A 20,631-nucleotide genomic window follows, 5' to 3' on the forward strand; every position below is an offset into this window, starting at 1 on the left:
AATTCATTTTGGGGAATCCTCCTCATTGTCTCTCCAATTGAAGTGGAAACTAGATTTTAGGTCCACTCCGAAATAAAGTGGAGATTTACCCTGAGTTTTGCTACTGATTTGGAACATCCAAAGTAACCTAGGCTTAGTGAGGGCATTCATTCGATTATGCAAAGCACCACATGCAGAACACAGTGCCTCCAAAAGTTTCATCGTGGAAAAGCAAAGTTTGTTCCAATGGTCTCTTTTAGCTGTTCAGAAAAGCTAGGTAAATGTGCTGTGTGATCCACTTTGTAATTGGGAAGACTTGGTAAGGTGGGATTATCCCAATTTGAAGGCTAGATAGTGGAGGCCTCAAGGCTGCCTGAAAAACACTAATGTTGCCCATCTTTTATGCACTTCTAGGAATGCATTTGTGAAGAAAAGTGAGTTTTCTTATTAGAAGCTGGGAGATATCCACTGCTTTCTAGGAACTCATCCCACAGTCCACCCAACCTAATGTGAGAAGTAAAAGTGACTCCTAGCGTCAAGGTAAACCACAGTGTTTCCCATCAGCAAAGTTTGGTGTGCAGCCATCTCCATGAACCCTGAATTGATCAAGTGCTTAACACCTCGATTTCCTTTCCTTGGTTTAAGACACTCACCTATGAATTCACTGCCGAGGGAGAACGTGTGTCCTGTGATTCCCTTGTGTGTCTTACAAGCAACATAACGGGAAACAGACTGTTGGGATCAACTCATTCTATGCAGAGGGAAGGGCAATGAAGTGGTTTTTACTTGCATAGCTCACTTTCTACAGCTTTAAAACAGCCACAGGGACAAAGTTCTAGCCAGTCTTATGTTCAAAGTGGCTCTCCATTTGTGAGGGCTTCTGAGCTGCAATGAAACAATCCCTGTGACTAAAGTACATCCTGGGAAGCTGTACTTGTCATCTCTCTACCATAACGCAAAAGTAGACTTTTGGACAAGCCTGAAAATAATGTCGACATACCGGCAACATTGCGAAGCATTTGGATGATCCAAAATCACCTAGGGCTCACTATGTCATTAAATGCGTAATGCTATTCACCACATGAAAATCTCCCGGCGTCCAAAATGTCATCATGGAAGGTCCCGATGTGTCCCAAAAGGCTCCAATAGTCAGGCAGAGAGTGATGGTAAATGCGCCATGGGTTCAAGTTGGTAATTGGAGAATGTCGGGAATCCCGCATTACCCCGTTTGCAAAGAGACGTGATCTTGGCTTCCAGGGCGCCTGTAACACACACTGCCCATCTACTCTTCACTTCACAAATGGTTCTGTGAGGAACAGTGAGTTTCCCTGAAAGAAACCAGGTGCTTTTGATTCGTTTCTAGGAGCTCAACTAACAGCATTCTGTAACTTAAATGACAAGTACATGTGTCCTCTGGTCTCGAGGTAAGGTGCACTTTTTCCCATCAGTAAAGATAGGGTGCAGCAGTTTCCTGGAAGCCCTAGTCAATGGAATGCTTTAGCTCTAGTATGCCTCACAGTGCTCAGGACACTCACGTGTGCACTTCTTTCTGTGGCAATACACTGTGTACCAAAATCTTTCTGAGCACCATCACTGGAAACACAACTCTGCAAAAAAGCCTTTCTATGCAGTTTGAATGGCCAATACCAGCTTTCTTCATTGGATGGCTAGAGCTCTTCAGCTTTCAAAAATCCTCTGGAAGACGGTTGTAGGCAGGGTTTCTTTCAATTTGTGTCTGCCAATCTGAGGAAACCTGAGCTGCACTGCAAAAAAAACAATGGGCCTCCAATTCATTTAGGGGAATCATGCCCGACATTTCCCTAACTGAATCGGAGACTAGACTTTAGGTCCAGCCCAAAATAAATTAGAGATTTACCTTGAGCATCGCTAGGCATTTGGAACATCCAAAGTCCACCTAGGCCTACCGAGGGCATTCAGATGATTATGCAATGCACTCCATGCAGAATACGCTGCCTCCAAATGCTTCATTGTGGAAGTGAGAAGTGCGTTCCAAGGGTTTGTTTTACTACTCAGTAAAGAAAGGTAAATGTGCCGTGTGATGCACTTTGTAATTGGGAAGACTGTGAAATGCAGTGTTTTCCCCATTTGACACCTAGATAGTGGAGGCCTCAACGCTTTCTGAAAAACAATGTCGTTGCCCGTCTTTTATTCACTTCTAGGAATGCCTCAGTGAAATAAAGAGTTTTCTCATAATAAGCCCAGAAGTCTCCTCTTCTTACTAGGTGGTCATCCCACGGCCCTACCTATGTAAAGTGTGAAGTAAACATGACCCCTAGCCTCAAGATTAGCCCCAGTGTTTCCCATCAGCAAAGTTCGGTGTGCAGCCATCTCCATGAACTCTGAGTCAATAGAATGGTTTAACGCCTCTATTCCTTTTCGTAGGGTTAAGGCAGTTGCGTATGAATTCACTTCCGAGGCAGAACGTGTGTACTGTGAGTCCCTTGTATGCTTTGCAAGCAACATAATGCAAAACAGACTGTTAGAATCAAATTGTTCTATGCAGAGGGAAGAGTAATGAAGTGCCTTCTTGCTTGCATAACTCACATTCTAAAGCATTACAATAGCCCTGGGGAGACAGTCTAGCCAGTCTTATGTTCAACATGGCTCTTCCTTTGTGAGGGCTTCTTAGCTGCCCTTAAACAATCCCTGTGACTAAAATACATTCTGGGAACTTCTATCTGTTATCTCTCTACAATAATGGGAAGGTAGACTTTCGGCCCACTTGGAAAATAAATACTGAAATACCGGTAACATTGGGAGGTATTTGGATGATCCAAAGTCACCTAGGCTTGACTAGGTCATTAGATGGGTAATACTATTCCCTGCATGAAGAACTCCCGGCGTCCAATATGCCATCATGGCAAGGCCCAGTGTGTCCCAAAAGTCTCCAGTAGTCATTCAGAGTGTGTCGGTAAATGTGCTGTGTGGTCAAGTTGGTAATAGGAGAATGTCTGGAAATCCCGCATTTCCACCTTTGGAAAATGAAATGTTTGTGGCTTCTAAGTGGCTTGAAAAACCCACTGCCCATCTACTCTTCACTCCACAAATGCCTCTGTGAGGAACAGTGAGTTTTCCCGAAAGAAACCAGGTGCTTGCGATTCCTTTCTTGGAGCTGATCCACAGCACTTTGTAGGTAAAGTGCCAACTAAATGTGACCTCTTGTCTCGAGGTAAGGTGCACTTCTTCACATCACCAAAGATAAGGGTGCAGCAGTTTCTGGAAGCCTTAGTCAATGGACTACTTTAGCTCTAGAGTGTCACACAGCTCTCTGGGCTCTCATGTGTGCACTTCTTTCCTTGGAAGTACACAGTGTATCAAAAGCTTTCTGAGCACATCAAGGGAAACACAGCTCTGGGAACAAGACTTTCAATGCAGTTTGAAGGGCAAGGAGCAGCTTTCATCTTTGAATGGATAGCATTCCGCAGCTTTCACACAACCTCAGGAAGACGGTTCTAGGCAGGCTTTCTTTCAATGCAGTTCTGTCAAAGTGAGGAAACCTGAGCTGCATGACAAAAAACCACTGGGCCTCCAATTCATTTTGGGGACACAACTTGATGTCTCTCTAATTGAAGCAGAAACTAGGCTATAGGTCCAGCCCAAAATTAAGTAGAGATATACCCTGAGCATTGCTAGGCAATTGGAACATCCAAAGTCACCTAGGCCTACCGAGGGCATTCAGATGATTATGCAATGCACCACATGCAGAACACGCTGCATCCAAAAGTTTCAACGTGGTAGGGTGAAGTGTGTTCTAAGTGTCTCCTGTAGCTGCTCAGAAAAGATAGGTAAATGTGCAGTGTTATCCACTTTGTAATGGGAAAGCCTGGGAAAGGCAGTATTTCTCCACTTGAAAGCTAAATAGTGGTGGCCTCAAGGATGCCTGAAAAAGACTCATGTTGCCTGTCTTTTATTCACTTCTAGGAATGTCTCTGTGAAGAAAAGTGAGTTTTCTTGTAAGAAGCCGGGCCATCTCCATTGCTTGCTAGGAGCTCATCAGATGCCCTGCCCTAACTAAAGTTCAAAGTCAATGTGAAGAGAAGCCCCAGTGTTTCCCATCAACAAATTTTGGTGTGCAGCCATCTCAATGAACCATGAGTGGATCGAGTGTTTTAACTCCTCTATGCTTTTTTGTAGGCTTAAGGCAGTCACATATGAATTGAGTTCCAAGGGAGAGCATGCATCCTCTGAGTCCCTTGTGTGTCTCCCGAACAACATAATGTGAAACCGATATTTGGTATCAGCTCTTTCTATGTAGAAGGAAGGGCAATGAAGTGCTTTCTTGCTTGCATAGCTTGCTTTCTACAGCTTTGCAACAGCCCCATGGACACAGTTCTAGCCAGTCTTACGTTCAACGTGACTCTTCTTTGTGAGGACTTCTGAGCTGCACTGAAAGAATCCCTGTGACTAAACTACAACCTGGGAATTCCTACCTGTGGTCTCTCTACCACGAAGGGAAGGTAGACTTTTGGCCCAGACTGAAAAAATATACCAAATACTGGTAACAATGCGGGGCATTTGGACATTCCAAAGACACCTATGTCTGAGTATGTCATTAAATTTGTAATGATGTTCACCGCATGCAGAACTCCCAGCATCCAAAGTTTCACCATGGAAGGGTCCAGAGTTTCCCAAAGGTCTCTATTCATCAGGCAGAGAGTGCTAGTAAATGTACTGGGGGGTCAAGTTGGCAATTGGAAAATGTCAGGAAAGCCTGCATTTCCTCCTTTGGAAAACGACTTGGTTGCTGTTTCCAAGCTGCCTGAAGTACACTCTGTCCATCTACTCTTCACTCCACAAATGGCTCTGTGAGGAACAGTGGGTTTTCCCGAATCAAACTGGGTGCTTACGATTCCTTTAGGGGGTTCATCCCACAGCATTCTGTAGCTAAAGTGCCAAATAAATGTGTCCTCTTGTCTCGAGGTAAAAGTGCACTTTTACCCATCACCAAAGATGGGGTACAGCCATTGCTTGGAAGCCTTAGTCTATGGACTGATTTACCTCTAGTATGCCTCACAGCACTCAGGACTCTCCCGTGTGCCCTTCTTTTCCTGGAAGTACACTGTGTACCAGAAGACTTCTGAGCACCATTTGGGATACATAGCTCTGGGAACAAGCCTTTCTATGCAGTTTGAAAGTCCAGAGCCCCTTCCTTCTTTGGATGGCTAGCGTTCCACAGCATTGAAACAACCTCAGGAAGATGGTTCCTGGCAAACCTTCTTTCAGTGCGGGTCTGCCAAAGATCGGAAACCTGAGCTGCACTGCAAAAAACCACCGGGCCTCCAATTCACTTTAGGGATTCATGCTAGACATCTGTCTAACTGAGGCAGAAACTAGTCTTTAAGTAGAGATATTCCCTGAGCATTGCTAGGCTTTTGGAAAATCCAAAGTCACCTAGGCCTACCAAGGGCATTGAACAGATTAAGCAATTCACAACATGGAGAACATGCTGAATCCAAAAGTTTCATCTTGGAAGGGCAAAGTGTCTTCTAAGTGTCACCTGTAGCTGGTCAGAAAAGATAGGTAAATGTTCTGTGTGACCCACCTTGTAATTTGAAGGAGTGGGAAAGGCAATATTTTGCACATTTGAAAGCTAGATATTGGCGCCCTCAAGGCTACCTGAAAATCATTCATGTAGCCTGTCTTTTATTCACTTCTAGGAATGCCTCTGTGAAGAAAAGTGTTTTTTTTGTAAGAAGCTGAGTGGTCCCCATTGCTTGCTAGGAGCTCATCTGACGGCTCACCCTAACTAAAGTGAGAAGTCAACATGAAGGGAATCCCCAGTGTTTCCCATCAACAAAGTTTGGTGTGCAACCATTTCAATGAACCCTGAGCTGATCGAGTGTTTTAACTCCTCTATGCTTTTCGCAGGCTTAATACAGTCCCGTATGAATTCATTTCCGAGAGAGACCATGCGTTCTGTGAGTCCCTTGTGTGTCTTCCATGTAAAATAACGTGAAACAGACTGTTGGGATCAACTCTTTCTATGCAGAGGGAAGGGCTGTGAAGTGCTTTCTTCCTTGCATAGAGTTTGCTTTCTACAGCTTTCCAACAGTCCCAGGGACACAGTTCTAGCCAGTCTTATGTTCAGCGTGGTTCTCCCTTTGTGAAGGATTCTGAGTTGTACTGAAAGAATCCCTCTGACTAAGGTACATCCTGAGTGCTCATACCTGTGTTATATCTACCACGAAGGGAAGGTAGACTTTCGGTGCAACATAAAAACACGTATAGATATACCAGTAACAAGGCGAGTCATTTGGACATCCTTATGTCACCTAGGCCTGACTAGGTCATAAATGGGTAATGCTATTCACGGCATGCAGAATTCTGGGGTCCAATATATCATCATGGCAGGGCCAGTGTGGCCCAAAACTCTCCATTAGTCAGTCAGAGAATGCCAGTAAATGCACTGGGCGGGGTAAAGTTTCAATTGTAAAATGTCGAGAAAACCTTCCTTTCTCCTTTTGGAAAGTGACTTTGTTGCTCCTTCCAAGCTGCCTGAAAAACACACTGCCAATTTGTCCTCACTCCACAAATGCCTCTGTGAGGAACAATGAGTTTTCCCTAAAGAAACCAGGTGCTTGTGATTCTTTTCTGCAAGCTCATCCCACAGCATTCAGTAGCTAAGGTGCCAACAAAATGTGACCTCTTGTCTCGAGGTAAGGTGCACTTTTTCCCATCACCAAAGATAGGGGTGCAGAAGTTTCCTGCAAGCCATAGTCAATGGACTGTTTTAGATCTAGTAAGCTTCACAGTGCTCAGGACTCTTGTGTGTGCACTTCTTTTCCTTGAAATACACTGTGTACCAAAAGCCTTCTGAGGACCATCAAGGGAAAAATAGCTCTGGGAACAACCCTTTCTATGCCGTTTGTAGGGCCAGGAGTGGCTTTCTTCCTTGCATGGCTAGCGTTCCGCACCATTCAAATATCCTCATAAAGACGGTTCTAGTCAGGTTTGCTTTCAATGTGGGTCTGCCAAATAGAGGAAACCTTAGCTGCACTGCAAAAAACCACCAGGCTTCCAATTCATTTTGGTGATTCATGCCCGACATCTCTGTAATTGAAGTGAAACTAGGCTTTAGGTCCAGTCCGAAATTAAATAGAGATATACCAGGTGCATAGCTAGAAATTAGGCCTACTGAGGGAATTCAGACGATTATGCAATGCACCACACGCAGAACCCATTGCATGCATAGTTTCATCGAGGAAGGGTGAAATGTTATCTAAGTGTTTCCTGTAGCTGCTCAGAAAAGATAGGTAAATGTGCAGTGTGATCCACTTTATAATTGGCAAGACTAGGAAAGGCAGTATTTTCCCATTTGAAAGATAGGTAGTACAGGCCTCAAGGCTGCCAGAAAAACACTGATATAGCCCGTCTTTTATTCACTTCTAGGAATGCCTTTGTGAAGAAAAGTGGGTTTTCTCGTAATAAGACGGAAGATCGCCATTACTTGCTAGGAGCTCATCCGACGGCCCGCCCTAACTATAGTATGAAGTCAACTGAAGGGAAGCCCCAGTGTTTCCCATCAACAAAGTTTGGTGTGCAGCCATCTCAATGAACACTGAGTCGATCGAATGCTTTAACTCCTCTATGCATTTTCGAGACTTAAGACAGTCACATATGAATTAATTTCTGAGGGAGGATGTGTGTTCTGTGAGTCACTTTTGTGTCTTCCAAGCAATGTAACGCAAAACAGACTGTTCAGATGAACTCTTTCTATGTAGAGGGAAGGGCAATGAATTGCTTTCTTGCTTACATAGCTCGCTTTCTGCAGCTTTCCAACAGCCCTGGGGAAACAGTTCTATCCAGTCTTATGTTCAACATGGCTCTCCCTTTGTGAGAGCCTCTGAGCTGTACTGAAACAATCCCTGTGAGTGAAGTACATCCTGGATACTCATACCAGGGATCTCTATGCCATGAAGGGAAGGTAGACCCTCGGCCCACCTGAAAAAAGTACCGAAATACCAGTAACAACGTGAGGCATTTGGACATCCTAAGTCACCTAGGCCTGACTAGGTCATTAAATGGGTAATGCTATTCACCACATGTGGAAATCCCGGCATCCAGAGTCTCCTCATGGAAGGGCCATTGTGTCCCAAAAGTCTCCAGTAGTCAGGCAGAGAGTGCCGGTACATGAGTTGTGGGATCAGGATTGTAATTGGGATATGTCAGGAAAACCTGCTTTTCCATATTTTCAAAGTGACTTGGTTGCTGCTTCTAATCTTCCTGAAAAACACACTGCCCATTTGTCTTCACCTCACAAATGCATATGTGAGGAACAGTTTGTTTTCCCCAAAGAACCAGGTGATGGCGATTCATTCCTGCAAGCTCATCACACAGCATTCTGTAGCTAAATTGCCAACAAAAGGTCACCTCTTGTCTCGAGGTAAGGTAAACTTTCTCCCCATCACCAAAGAAATGGGTGCCGCAGTTTCCAGGAAGCCTTAGTCAATGGACTGCTTTACTGTAGTATGCCTCACAACGCTCATGACTCTTGCCTGTGCACTTCTTTCTGTGGAAGTACTCTGTGTACCAAAAGCCTTCTGAGCACGATCACGTGAAACACAGCTCTGAGAACAACCATTTCTATGCAGTTTGAAGGGCCAGGACCGACTTTCTCCATTGCATGGCTAGCGTTCTTCAACTTTCAAACAAGCTCAGGAAGACAGTTCTAGGCTGGCTTTCTTTCACTGTGGGTCTGCCAAAGTGAGGAGACCTGAGCTGCACTGCAAAAAGCCACAGGGACTCCAATTTTGGGGGGATTCAATCCCGACATCTCTCTAATCGAGGAGGAAACTAGACTTAAGGTCCAGCCAGGAACAAGGTGGACATTTACTCTCACCATTGTTAGGCACATGGAACAGGCAAAGTCACCTAGGCCTACCGAGGGATTTCAGACAGTTATGAAATTCACCACATGCAGAATATATAGCATCCTATAGTTTCATTGTAGAAGGGAGAAGTGTTTTCCAAGGGCCTCTTTTAGTTAGTCAGAAAAGATAGTAAGTGTGCTGTGTGATCCACTTTGTAATTGGGAAGACTGGGAAAGGCAGTACTTTCCCTATTTGAAAGCTAGAGATTGGCGGCCTCAAGGCTGCCTGTTTTTGCCTCTTTTATTCACTTCTAGGAATGCCTCTGTGAAGAAAAGTGAGTTTTTTCTTACGAAGCCAGTAGGACTCCACTGTTTGCTAGGAGATCATTCCATGGACCGCCCTACCTTAAGTGCGAAGTGAACATGACTCCTAGCCTCAAGGTAAGCCACAGTGTTTCCCATCAGAAAAATTTAGTGTGTAGCCGTCTCCATGAACCCTGAGTCAATCGAGTGCTTTAACTCCTCGATGTCTTTTCGTAGGCTTAAGACAGGCGGGTATGAATTCACTTCCGAGGGAGAACGTTTGCCCTGTGAGTTCCTTGTGGGTCTTCCAAGCAACATAACGTGAAACAGATTGTTGAGATCAACTCTATCTATGCAGAGGGAAGGGCAGTGAAATGCTTTCTTGCTTTCAGAGCTCGCTTTCTACAGTTTTAAAAGAGCCCCAGGTACACAGTTCTAGCCAGTCTTATGTTCAATGTGGTCCTCCTTCTGTGAGGGTCACTGGGCTGCATTGAAACAATCCCTGTGACTAACATGCATCTTGGGTACTCATACCTGTGGTCTCTCTACCACGAAGGGAAGATAGACTTTCGGCCCAGCCGGAAAAAATGTACTGAAATACCAGTAACATTGTGAGGCATGCGGAGGATGCTAAGTCACCTAGGCCTGAATAGGTCATTAAATGATTAATGCTATTCATTGCATGCAGAACTCCCGGCATCCAAAGAGTCATTATGGAAGCGCCCAGTGTGTCTCAAAAGTCTACATTAGTCACTCAGACTACCGGTAAATGTGCTGTGAGGTTAAGTTGGTAATTGGAGAATGTCGGAAAAGCCCACATTTTCCCCTTGAGACAGCAATTTGGTTATGGCTTCCAAGCTGATTGAAAAACACACTGCCCATCCACTCTTCAGTCCACACACGCCTTTGTGAGGAGCAGTGGGTTTTCCAGAAAGAAACCAGGTGCTTGCGATTCCTTTCTGGGAGCTCATCCCACAGCATTCTGTAGCTAAAGTGCCAACTAAAGGTGAGCTCTAGTGTCGAGGAAAGGTGCACTTTCCCCCATCACCAGAGAGATGGGTGCAGCAGTTTCCAGGAAGCCTTAGTCAATGGAATGCTTTAGCTCTAGTATGCCTCACAGCACTCAGGACTCTCGCCAGTTCACTTCTTTCTGTGGAAGTACACTGTGTACCAATACCTTCTGAGCACCATCAAGAGAAACAGCTCTGGGAACAACCATTTCTATGCAGTTTGAAGGTCCAGGACCGGCTTTCTCTTTGGATGGCTAGCGTTCCACAGCTTTCAAACAACCTCAAGAAGATGATGGTAGGGAGGCTTTCTTTCAATGCAGGCCTGCCAAAGTGAGGAAACATGAGCTGCTCTGCAAAAAACTACTGGGACTCCAATTCATTTTGGGGACTCATGCCCAATGTGTCTCTAACTGAAGCGGAAACTAGAGTTTAGGTCCAGCTAGATATAAATAGAGATTTACCCTGAGCATTGCTAGGTATTTGGAACATTCAATGTTACCTAGCCCTACCAAGGACATTCAGAGGATTATGCAATTCACCACACACAGAACATGCTGCGTTCAAAAGTTTCATCATGGAAGGGTGAAGTGTGTTCCAACTGTCTCTTTCAGCTCATCAGAAAAGATAGGTAAATGTGCTGTGTGATCCACTTTGTATTTGGGAAGACTGGGAAAGGCAGTATTTTCCACATGTGAAAGCTAGATAATGGCGGCCTCAAGGCTGTCCGAAAAACACTGATGTTGCCCGTCTTTCATTCACTTATAGGAATGCCTTTGTGAAGAAAATTGAGTTTTCTCATTAGATGCTGGTAGGTATCCACTGCTTGCTCGGAGCTCATCCATTGCTTGCCCTACCTAAAGTGTGATGTAAACGTGACCCTTATCTTAAAGCTAAGCCCCAGTGTTTCCCATCAGCAAGTTTTGCTGTGCAATCGTCTCCATGAACCCTGAGTCAACCGAGTGCTTTAACACCTCTATGCATTATCATAGGCATAAAACAGTTGCGTATGTATTCATTTCCAAGCTAGAACATGTGTCCTGTGAGTCCCCTCTGTGTCTTCCAAGCAACATTACGGGAAACAGACTGTTCGGATCAGCTCTTTCTATGCAGAGGGAAAGGCAATGAAGTGCTTTCTTCCTTGCATAGCTCGTTTTCTACAGCTATAAAACAACACCTGAGACACAGTTCTAGCCAATTTTATGTTCAATGTTATCCTTCTTTTGTAAATGCCTCTGAGCTGCCTGAAAAAATCCCTGTGACTAAAGTACATCCTGGGTACTCATACCTGTGGTCTCTCTACCAGGAAACGAAGGTAGAGTTTCAGTCCAGCCAGAAAAAAAGTACCAAAATTCCGGTAACATTGTGAGACATTTGGCTGATCCAAAGTCACCTAGGCCTGACTAGGTCATTATATGGGTAATGCTCTTCACCACATGCAGAACTCCCAGCATCCAAAGTGTCATTATGGAATGGCCCATTGTGTCCCAAAAGGCTCCAATAATCAGGCATCGAGTGACATTCAATGGGTTGTGGGGTCATGTTGCTAACTGGAGAATGTCGGGAATCCCGCATTTCCCCCTTTGATAAGTGGCTGGGTTCTGGCTTCCTAGCTGCTTGTAAAACACACTGCCTATCTACTCTTCACTCCACCAATGTCTCTGTGAGGAACAGGTAGTTTTCCCGAGAGAAACCAGGTGCTTGCGATTCCTTTATGGGAGCTCATCCCAAGGCATTCTCTAGCTAAAGTGCCAACTAAATGTGACCTCTAGTCTCCAGATAAGGTGCAATTTTTCCCATCACCATAGATAGGAGGGTGTAGCAGTTTTCTGGAAGCTTTAGCCAATGGACTGCATTAGCTCTAATATGCCTCACAATGCTCAGGACTCTCATGTGTGCCCTTCTTTCCCTGGAAATACACTGTGCACCAAAAGCCTTCTGAGCATCATGAAAGGAAACACAGCTCTGGGAACAACACTCACTATGCAGTTTGAAGGGCTGGGACTGGCTTTCTTCATTGCATGGCTAGCATTCTGCAGCTTTCAAACAACCTCAGAATATGGTTCTAGACCGGCTTTCTTTCAAAGCTGGTCTGTCAAAATGAGGAGACCTGAGCTGCACTGCAAAAAACCACCAGGCCTCCAATTCATTTTGGGGACTCATGCCCAATGTCTCCCTAATTGATGCAGAGACTAGACTTTAGGTACAGCCCGAAATAAAGTGGAGATTTAACTTGAGCATTTCTATGCATTTAGAACATCCAAAATCACCTAGGCCTGCAGAGGGCATTCAGACCATTATGCAATCCACCACTTGCAAAACACGCTGCATCCAAATGTTTCATCATGGAAGGGCAAAGTGTGTTCCAAGGGTATCTTTTACCAGTCAAACATGATAGGTAAATGTGCTTTGTGTTCCACTTTGTAATTAGGAAGACTGGGAAAGGCAGAATTTCCCCCATTTGAAGTCTAGATAGTGGAGGCCTCCAGGCTGTCTGAAAAACAGTGATGTTGCCTGTCTTTTATCCACGTCTACGAATGAGTCTCTGAAGAAAAGTGAGTTTTCTCATAAGAAGCCCGAAGGTTTCCAATGCTTGCTAGGAGCTTATCCCACGGCCAGCCTTACCTAAAGTGCAAAGTAAACATAAGCCCTAGCCTCAAGGGAAGCCTCAGGGTTTCCCATCAGCAAAGTTTCCTGTGCAGCTGTCTCCATGAAACCTGAGTGGAAAAAATGCTTTAACTCCTCCATCCCTTTTCGTAGGCTTAAGGGATTTGCATATTAATTCATTCCAAGGAGAACATGTGTCCTGTGAGTCCCTTGTGTGTCTTCCAAGCAACATAACGTGAACAGAGTGTTGGAATTAACTCTTTCTACGCAGAGGGATGGGCAATGAAGTTCTTTCTTGCTTTCATAATTCGCTTTCTAAAGCTTTACAACAGCCCGGGGGACAACGTCTAGCCAGTCTTATGTTCAACTTGGCCATAGTTTTGTGAGGACCTCTGACCTGCAGTGAAACAATCCCTGTGACTAAAGTACATCCTGGGAACTCATTCCTGTCATCTCTCTATCATGACGGGAAGGAAGACTTTCGGCCCATTCTGATAAAAAGTACTGAAATACTGGAAACTTGGCCAGGCATTTGGACGATCCAAAGTCACCTGGCCTGCCTAGGTCATTGAATGGGTAATGCTATTCACTGCATGCAGAACTCCCAGCATCCAAAGTGTCATCCTGGAATGGTCCAGTGTTTCCCAAAGGTCTCCAGTAGTTAGTCAAGGTGTGCTGGTAAATGTGAGGGGGTCAAGGTGATAATTGGGGAGTGTTGGGATAGCTCGCATCTCCCACTTTGGAAAGCAACACATTTGTGACTTCCAAGCAGCCTGCAAAACCCACTGCCCATCTACTATTCACTCCACAAATGCCTCTGTGAGGAAAAACGAGTTTTCCCAAAAGAAACCAAGTGTTTGAGAGTCCGATCTGGGAGCTCATCCTACAGCTTGCTGTAGCTAAGATGCCAACAAAATGTGACCTCTAGTCTCGAAGTAAGGTACACTTTTTCCCATCACCACAGTTAGGGGAGCAGCCTTTTCCTGGAAGCTTTAATCAATGGATTGCATTAGCTCTAGTATGCCTCACAGCACTCTGGACTCTCTTTTGTGCACTTCTTTCCCTAAAAGTACACTGTGCACCAAAAACCTTCTGAGCATCATGAAGGGAAACACAGCTCTGGGAAGAACACTTTTTATGCAGTTTGAAGGGACATGCCAGGCTTTCTTCATTGGATGACCAGCACTCCCCATCTCGCAAACCACATAGGAAGATGGTGGTAGGCAGGATTTCTTTCAAAGTGGGTCTGCCAAAGTGAGGAAACCTGAGCTCCACTGCAGAAAACCACCGGGCCTCCATTCATTTTGGAGAATCATGCCTGAAGTCTCTCGAATTGAGTAGGAAACTAGACTTTGGGTACAGCCCAAAATAAAGTAGAGATTTACCCAGAGCTTTGCTAGGCATTTGGAACATCCAAAGTAACCTATACCTACCGAGGGCATTCAGATGATTATGCAATTCAACACACGCTGAACACTGTGTGTCCAAAGTTTCATCTTGGAAGGGTGAAGTGTTTTCCAAGGGTCTCTTTTAGCTAGTCAGAAAAGTAGGTAAATGTGCTGTGTGATCTACTTTGTATTTGGGAAGATGGGGAAAGGCAGTATTTTCCCCGTCTGAAAGCTAGATAATGGCGATCTCAAGGCTATCTGAGAAACAATGATGTTGCCCTTCTTTTATTCATTTCTGGAATGCCTCTGTGAAGAAAATTGAGTGTTCTCATAAGAAGCCGTGAGGTCTCCACTGCTTGCTAGGAGCTCATCCCGACGTCCGCCCGACCTAAAATGCGAAGTAAACGTGACAACTAGCCTCAAGGTAAGCCCCAGTGTTTCCCACCAGCAAAGTTTGGTGTGCCGCTGTCTCCATGAAACCTTAGTGGATCGAATGCTTTAGCTCCTCGATGTCTTTTCGTAGGCTTAAGGCAGTCGCATATGAATTCGATTCTGAGGGAAAACGTCGGTCCTGTGAGTCCCTTGTGTGTCTTCCAAACAACATAACGTCAAACAGACTGTTGGAATCTACTCTTTGTATGCAGAGGGAAGGGCAATTAAGTGCCTTCAGGCTTGCATAGCTCACTTTCTACATCTTTAAATAGCCCTGGATACACAGTTCTAGACAGTCTTATGTTCAACATGGCTGTCCCGTTGACAGGGTCTCTGAGCTTCACTGAAACAATCCCTGTGACTAAAGTACATACCGGGAACTCATATCTGTCATTTCTCTACCACGATGAGAAGGTAGGTTTTCAGCCCAGCCTGAAAAAATGTACCAAAATACTGGTAACATTGCACAGTACTTGGATGACCCAAAGTCACCTAGGCCTGACTAGGTCTTTCAAGGGGTAATGCTATTGATCACATGCAGAATTGCCGGCTTCCAAAGTGTCATCATGGAAGGGCCCAGTGTGTCCTAAACGTCTCAGTAGTCAGTCAGAGAGTGCTGATAAATGTGCTGTGGGGTCAGCATTTTAATTGGAGTATGTCCGGAAAGCCCCCATTTCCCCCTTTGGAAAGCGACATAGTTGTGGCTTCCAAGCTGCCTGAAAAACACACTGCCCATCTATTCTTCACTCTACAAATGCCTCTGTGAGGAACAGTGAGTTTTCCTGAAAGAAACCAGGTGGTGGGAATCCTTTCTGGAAGCTCATCCCACAGCTTGCTTTAGCTAAAGGGCCAACTAAATGTGACCTCTAGTCTCAAGTTAAGGTGCACATTTTCCTATCGCCAAAGATACCGGTGCAGCAGTTTCCACGAAGTGTAAGTCAATGGACTGCTTTAGCTCTAATATCCCTCACAACAGTCTGGACTCTCATCTGTGCACTTCTTTCCGTGGAAGTACACTGTGTACCAAAAGCCTTCTGAACACCATCAAGGGAAACACAGTTCTGGGAACAAACCCTTTCTATGCAGTTTGAAGTTCTAGGCCCGGCTGTCTTCTTTGGATGGCTAGCGTTCCGCAGCTTTCAAGCCATCTCTGGAAAACTGTTCTAAGCAGGCTTTCTTTCATTGCGGGTCTGCCAAAATGAGGAAACCTGAGATTCACTGCAAAAAAACACCAGGCCTCCAATTTATTTTGCGGACTCATGCCAGATGTCTCTTTAATTGAAGCAGAAACTAGACTTTAAGTCCAGCCGGAAATAAAGTAGAGATTTACCCGGAGCATTGCTAGGAATTTGGAACATCCAAAGTTACCTAGGCCTAGGTGGGCATTCAGAGGATTATGCAATTCACCACACGCAGAACACGCTATGTCCAAAAGTTTCATCGTGGAAGGGTGAAGTGTTCCAAGTGTTCCAAAGGTCTCTTTTAGCTAGTCAGAAAGTATAGTTAAATGTGCTGTGTGATCCAATTTTTTTAAAAATTATTATTTATTTATTTATTCATTCCTGGCTGTGTTGGGTCTTCGTTTCTGTGCGAGGGCTTTCTCCAGTTGCGGCAAGCAGGGGCCACTCCTCATCGCGGTGCGCGGGCCTCTCACCATCGCGGCCTCTCTCGTTGCGGAGCACAGGCTCCAGACGCGCAGGCTCAGCAGCTGTGGCTCACGGGCCCAGCTGCTCCGCGGCATGTGGGATCATCCCAGACCAGGGCTCGAACCCGCATCACCCGCATCGGCAGGCAGACTCTCAACCACTGCACCACCAGGGAAGCCCAATCCAATTTTTAATTGGGAAGACTGGGAATGCAGTATTTTCCTCATTGAAATCTAGATATTCTCGGCCTCAAAGCTGTCTGAAAAACAATGATGTTGCCTGTCTTTTATTCAGTTCTAAGAATACCTCTGAGAAGAAAAGTGAGTTTTCTTGTAGGAAGCCGGGAGTTCTCCACTGCTTGCTAGGAGCTCAACACATGGCCCGCCCTACCTAAAGTGTGAAATAAACCTGACCCCTACCCTCAAGTTAAGTCCCAGTGTTTCTTATCAGCAAAGTTTGGTGTGCAGCCATGTGCATAAACCCTGAGTCGATAGAGTGCTTTAAGTCCTCTTTACCTTTTTGTAGGCTTAAGACTGTCATGTATAATTCCCTTCCAAGGGAGAACGTGTGTACTGTGAGTCCCTTGTGTGTCTTCTAAGCAACATAATGGAAAACAGACTGTTGGGATCAACTCTTTCTATGCAGAGGGAAGGGCAATGAAGTGCTTTCTTACTTGCATAGCTCACTTTCTACAGCTTTAAAACAGCCCCAGGGACACAGTTCTAGCCAGTCTTATGTTCAACCAGGCCATCCCTTTGTGGAGGCCTCTGAGCTGCACTGAAACAATCCTGGTGACTAACGTACATCCTCAGAACTCATACCTGTCATCTCTCTACTGCAATGGGAAAGTAGACTTTCGGCCCAGCCTGAAAATAGTTCCAAAATACTGGTAACATAATCCCTCTTATAGGGACGATCCTCAGAAGATGATAGACTTATTTGATTCCATATTCTATACCCATCTCCCAACGTGGGCAGATATTGAGTCCCTGCTTGGTATGATGCTAACTAGCAGGGTGAGGTGCATGGTGGCAGGGAAAATAAGAGCGGTGGCTCAGAGCTTGCATGATGCTGGTCCTCATGGGGATCACCCCAATGATGCTCCACACCCCACCCCAATGATGCTATTCCCCTGGCAGAACTCGATTGAGACCCAAACATGGACGAATGCAGCCTCAGGTTAAATAGTTACCCCAAGTGTCTAAACAAGATACAGGAATTACAGCAGGGAATAGATCCCCTCAGCCTTTTAAAAACGTATTAACCAGACTTATCATAAATACACAGATATGGACCCTGAAGCCACAGAAAATATGAGGATGGTAATCATGACTTTTATCGGCCAATGTACCACAGATATTAGAAAGAAACTTAAGGTGGATGGAGCAATGACGATGAGTTTAGCACACCTGGTTGATATTGCATTCAAAGTTTACAATGCTAGAGAGGAATAAAAACAAAACCTGTAAAGCTTCTATATGAGTCTCGGTCACACAGAAACCCCCCAGGGAAAGACAAAGGGAAAATACTTCTGGCTGAAAGTCAGAGCAAGAGTCAGAACAAGAAGATGAAGACAAAGCAGAAAAAGGCCGATGTGCCTATTGTAAGGAGGAAAGGCACTGGAAAAGGAATTGCCCAAGATTGCAAGGAAAGTATAGAGAAAATCACCAACCCTCAGAGACTTAAAAAAATGGAGTTTCTAGGAAGATAAACTCCAAGGAGGTGTACAGCGACTGTGAAAGAGGGAGCCCGAGTTTCATAGCTATGTTAACAGCTCCCATTAACAGAGCAAAAGAGGATCCTCGGGTACAACTAGCAGTGGGGAGCAAAATGATGGACTTCTTAGTGGATACTGGGGCCACCTACTCAGTTCTAAATTGCAAACTGACTTCCCTGAGTAAAAACGCAATATCAGTGGTAGGAGTTTCAGGGCAGACTCAAAACCGTCCGTTCCTGAAACCACTGGAATGTCAGATTGTGGACAAAAAGTTAAGCCATACCTTCCTCTACATGCCTGATTGTCCCATTCTTCTACTGGGGAGAGATATGCTGTGCACACTGAATGCTCAAATAACGTTCTCACCTGAAAAATGGCTTTTGTGCCTAGAGATACCACCAGAAGGTGCCCTGAGATTTCACCAATCACTGGAAGAGGAAGAAGATAAAACGGAACTGATTCTGGAGCCAATCAAATAAATAGTGAGCACGGCTGTATGGGCCAACGGGGTGCCTGGGCATGCTAGATTTGCCACTCCAGTTTCCATCACCCTACAGGATGGAGTAATATGCCCTAGAAAGAAACATTATCCATTAAAAAGGGAAGCAACTCAAGGAATCCAACCGGTGCTGACACGATTTTTGGAACATGGTCTCATCAGACCTTGCAGGTCCCCATGCAATATCCCAATATTGCCGGTAAAGAAGCCCCACACAAATGAATACCGGTTTGTTCAGGACCTAAGAGCCATTAACGAGATTGTGCAGGATATTCATCCCACTAACATTCCGGGAGACTATGAATACTTCATCATAGTGGACTTGAAAGATGCCTTCTTTTGCATACCGGTAGAGGAGGAATCACAGTTGCTATTTGCATTTGAATGGAAAGACCCAAGAACAAAAGCAATCAGTCAAGGTCACAGATATAAGTGTTTAATTTGCCACGGTTATGATCTTTGTGCATCTTGCTATGAAAGTGATGCAACAATAGCAAGGCATACAACTGACCACCCAATGCAACGCATATTAACAGGGGTAGATGTTGATTTGTACCATGGTGGGGAAGCTTCCTCTGTAGAGCAGCCACAGTCTCTATAAACATGTTCCAGAAATTCTAGCCCTCTTGAGAGCAGTGGCTGAACCAAAGGCTGTAGCTATAATGCTACAGGACATCAAACTGCCCAGGACATCAAAAACTTACATCATTCATAGCTAGAGGGAACGAAAAAGCTGATGCAGTGGCAAAATGAGGTGCATTAAAAAGGGTAATGGTGGGACCCTTTCTTCCCCAAATAGACTGGTCACAATACCAGCCCCAGTATACTGTAGAAGATAATTAGAGAGCAAAAGAGTGAGATTTTGATTCCACAGACCCAAGTGGACAATGGAAAATCAATCCACATGGTCTTATTTTACTTCCTGCCTCCCTTGTGTGGCCAATAATAAAACACCTACATGACAACACTCACTACAGCCGAGAGACACTAATGGATTATATCAACCTCATATATGAGTATCAAACTTACACCAAACTATACAAAGGGTAAGTGAAAGCTGCCCCATTTGTATAAAAAACAATCCTAAGCCAAGTAAGCGAGGATTACCTGAGGGAACCCAACGTTTTGGAGAACACCCAGTGCTGACTGGCAGATAGATTTCACCCAAATGCCAAAGACTACAGGCTGCATAAAATACTTACTTGTGTTTGTTGATACCTTTTCTGGTTGGGTTGAAGCCTTCCCAACCAGGACTGAGAAATCTCAAGAAGTGATAAAAGCCTTACTTAAAGAAATTATTCCCAAGTATGGCCTTCCTTCATCCATAGAAAGCAATAATGGATCAGCCTTTATAGCAGAAATAACTCAAACCATAAGTAAAATTCTAGGAATCAAATGGAAGCTTCACTCCACTTGGAGACCTCAATCAAAAGGAAAAGCAGAAAGGATGAACCACACATTAAAGAAAACCCTTGTCAAACTATGCCAAGATACTCAGTTAAAATGGGACAAAATGCTGCCTATTGCTCTCCTCTGCATGTAGGTGGCCCCTAGAAGCAGGTTAGGCTTAAGCCCCTATGAAATTCTTTATGGGAGGCCATGCCTTGCTCCTCACAGGGAATAAGGAAATGTTACTCTATTACATGAGTCCAAAGTAAAACACTATGTCCAACAGCTCAATATGCTATAACTTCTATGAATGAGTTTATATTTTACAGGTCCCCTCCTCACCTGGAAGTTCCTCTACACCCCTTCAAGGCTGGAGATCAAGTGCTACTAAAAGTGTGGAAAGAACAGGGTCCAGATCAGCAACCTGAAGAAAAGTGAAAGGGATCATACGACATCCCTCTAACCATTCATACATCTCTCAAGCTCGAAGGGGTGAAGCCGTGGATCCACCACACCTGGGTGAAAAGACTTCCAGAGACGGGCCCACACCCAGGGACTTCAGAGCCAACTCCAACCATTGAAAGGAAGCCTCAAGAGTGGACTTCTCAGCCCACTGGAGAGCTTAAGTATCTCTTTAAACAAAAGAAATGATGGCTAGAGTTTTACACTGGCTTATACTAATAACCACGTTTTCCCTCAACCTAGGAAATACCTTCTTACAGTGGGCTTATTCACATGTTGACTCATTTAAGTTTTCAAATTGTTGGGTATGTGGTCAACCACCTATTTCCGGATCCTCAGCACTTACTTGGTGGGTTTCTCCCCTGTAGGGCT

This window comes from Balaenoptera borealis, assembly GCF_965194805.1.
Source record: "Balaenoptera borealis genome assembly, chromosome: 13".
NCBI classification, from domain to species: domain Eukaryota; kingdom Metazoa; phylum Chordata; class Mammalia; order Artiodactyla; family Balaenopteridae; genus Balaenoptera; species Balaenoptera borealis.